General features: G+C 39.7%; 1 pseudogene; it reads left to right on the top strand.

Moving 5' to 3' along the window:
* The first annotated feature begins 15 nt into the window (after nt 1–15).
* Nucleotides 16–549, top strand: LOC110204741 (ubiquitin-conjugating enzyme E2 Z pseudogene; annotated as a pseudogene).
* Nucleotides 550–3,485: the final 2,936 nt, after the last annotated feature.

The following is a 3,485-nucleotide window of genomic DNA, read 5'->3' as shown; positions in this document are numbered from 1 at the left end:
GCAGTGGGAAAGTCTGCCTGAGTATTCTGGGGACTTGGACTGGCCCTGCCTGGAGCCCAGCCCAGAGCATCTCCTCCGTGCTAATCTCCATCCAGTCACTAATGAATGAAAACCCCTACTACAATGAGCCTGGCTTTGAGGAGGAGAAACACCCAGGAGACAGCGAAAAGTACAATGAGTATATCCGACATGAGACCATCCGAGTGGCAGTCTGTGACATGCTGGAGGGAAAATGTCCCTGCCCTGAGCCCCTGAGGGGTGTGATGGAGAAGTCCTTTCTGCAGTATTATGACATCTATGAGGTGGCGTGCAAAGACCGACTATACCTCCAAGACCGTGAAATGCAGGAACCTTTTGGGGAGAATCGAGGTACCTTTGACTATGAGTTTCTCTTGATTCGCCTCGGGGCAATTCGTCTGAAGGTGCAGGAGAAACCTCAGCAGGACAGTGCTGAAATAGACTCAGATAGCACTTCATCTAAAACAGAGACAGATTCTCAGGGGAGCTCAAGGGCCTAGATGCCCCCACCCCATCCCTGGGATTGAGTGGCACCCATCTCCCTCCAGCCCCAACAGCATCCTGCCTGAGGCAAGAACCAAGGATAGGCAGACCCCAGGGTGGGAGTGGGCTGTTGTTTGCAACCTTCTTAGCATCCTAGTACCAAGGACCATTTTCATCCCATGCCTAGGGCCAATCCCAAGGTACTGATACAGGAGAGTCTGGAGCATGGTTCTTTGGTGAAAACCTGAGGGACATTTCCACTGGTGCAGCTTGTTGGGGATAGAAGGCAAAGACTGCAACTCCCAGAGGGGGTTGCTCAGAACAGTCTATGGGGATACCAGGAGGCAGGGCAGGGTCAAGGGAGTGGGGAGGGAGGGAAATGGGGAGGATGTCACATGACCTGTCCTGGTGGTTGTCTGGGTGTCTGTCTTTCAGTGTTCAAGCTGGGCCTTCCCCTTGCTTAACCTAGCCCAGCCTAGTGTAACCTCCTGGAGCTCATTTCCTGTCTGCCACCATAATTTTGTTTTCCCTAATATATAGTCACTGTTCTAGACAGACCAAAGAGAAGGAACAGGGGTGGAGTCTGGGCTACTGGTCAGAAAGCTTTACCTAGCACCCCCCAAAAAAAAATCAAAGGAGAGACATGGAGGAAAAAAAGCTAAAAAAGAAAAAAAAGAATAAGCCAAGAAAAACAAGAAGACTGTGAAAGTCAACCAGTTAGAAAAGGAGATCCATAATCTTAAGGAACAAAATGACACCTTGAAAATTAGAATTGGGCAAGGTGAAGCCAGCAAAATCATAAGAGATCAAGAAATAATTAAACAAAATATGGATAATGAAAAAATAGAAGAGAAAATGAAACATCTTACAAGAAAAACAACAGATGAAGAAGAGAAAACATGAAAATAAGTGGATTAACTGAAAGCTATGATCAAAAAAAGAATCTTGATACACTAACACAAGAAATAATTAAAGAAAATTGTCCTGAAGCATTAGAACAAGGGGAGGAAAGTAGAAATAGAAAAAAAAATCCATCAATCACCACTTAAAGTATACCCTGTGAAGAAAACTCATTGGAATATTATAGTCAAATTCTGAAACCCACAGCTCAAGAACAAAATATTAAAAACAACAAGAAAAACAATTTAAATATGATGGTGCCACAATTAGAATCACAGAAGACCTAGAAGCCAAGACCTTAAAGGACCACAGGTCTTGGAACACTATATATCAAAGAGCAAAAGAACTGGGGTTCCAGCTGAAAATATCATACCCAGCCAAGTTCAGCATAATCCTGAATGAAAAAAGGACATTTGATCAACTGTCAGACTTTCAAGATTTTGTTGGAAAAAAAACAAAAACAAAAACAAACACACCTGAACTTTATTGAAGTTTCAACATACAAAAGCCAAGAGACATAAGGTATACCAAAGACTGATTATGAGGGATTCAATAAGGACAGACTGTTTACTTCTTATGTATGTAAAACATGAAATATATGTCTAAGATTCTTATTAATAATTGGGTAGCTCAAGACAACTCCAGAGGCCTCATGATCGAAAATGCTATCCAAATCCAAAGAGAGAGCTGTGGAAGTTGAATTTTTTTTTTCCTCTTCTGTTGAGTTTTGTTTCCTCTTTCTGATGGTTCCTCCTATTTGTTTTAATTTTTACTTACAACATAATTAATGTGAAAATATGTTTAATAGGAATGTAAATGTATAGCCTATATAGATTGTGCACTGTCTTGGGGAGGGTGTGGGGAGGAAGGGGAGAAAAATTTTAAACTCAAAAGCATATGGAAGTGATTATTGATAAATCAAAATAAATTAATAAAAATAAACAAAAAAAACAAAAAAAATTGGGTAGCTCATAAGAAAGATTTGAGTAGACCTGTATATGATATGACTTTAAAAAGTAAAATCATTTAGGAACAGCTAAAAAGTAGTTATTTTATACAAATGAGGTGCAAGAGGAAGAATCATTCAGGGAATTAGATGGGGGAGGAGGGCTGGTAGTTCTGGTAACCTACTTTCATCACTAATGGGTTTAAAAGGAAACTATGGGTGTGTGTGTGTGTGTGTGTGTGTGTGTGTGTGTGTGTGTGTGTGTGTGCAAGAATATAAAAGTCTTCTAAATTTAGAAGACATAAAATGATGATGAGATAGGGAGGGGGGAGAGGACAAGGGAGGGTTCACTAAAGGAGGATTAGAGAATAGGGTACAAGGGCCCATTTATGGGAATGGGAGGATAGGAGAGGATACTTGGAAGGGGGTAGGCTAAGTAATAGAAGGGCAAGATATGAGTATAAGTAAAATAGAGGACTCAGGAGGGACAAAAAACAATAGATACGCACCAACATAAAAACAAAGATCAGGTGTAGAATTTGTTTGAGAATGCAGATGTCTATATATGTACATATATATGTGTACATATATATATATATGTATATGTGTGTGTATGTATATATATATATATATATATATATATATATGTATGTATTTTTAGCTATAGAGAAATATATCTGCACTCAATTGTAGCCTTCTGGGGCAGGGGAGGGAAAAAAAGAACAAAGCAAAAAAAGTTCATAGCAGAGAACAAAAGAAATCTTACAAGGAAACAAAGAAAAAGTAGACAGGTCACAATAAAATGTGTGATATTAATCATACAGGCTTTCTTGAAATGAAGATTTCTTATTACATGTTTTGAATCCTCTCTTATGTTCTGCTATGCACATGACATGCTTTTTTTTTCTTTTCTTACTCTCCAATTAAGTTCCAATACTTAAGTTCAGGATATGTTGTTGTTTGCTTTTCTCTGTTTTGTGAGGGCAGCTACATGGTGCAGTGGATAGAGCTCTGGCCTTGGAGTCAGGAGGATCTTAGTTCGAATCTGGCCTCAGACACTTGACACTTACTAGCTGTGTGACCCTGGGCAAGTCACTTAACCCCAACTGCCTCACCAAAAACCAAATATAAAAAATAA

This window comes from Phascolarctos cinereus, unplaced genomic scaffold (genome assembly GCF_003287225.1).
Source record: "Phascolarctos cinereus isolate Bilbo 61053 unplaced genomic scaffold, phaCin_HiC Scaffold_1191;HRSCAF=1852, whole genome shotgun sequence".
NCBI lineage: Eukaryota > Metazoa > Chordata > Mammalia > Diprotodontia > Phascolarctidae > Phascolarctos > Phascolarctos cinereus.
Note: the sequence above shows the minus strand (reverse complement) of the source record. Positions and strands in the feature narration are given on the sequence as shown.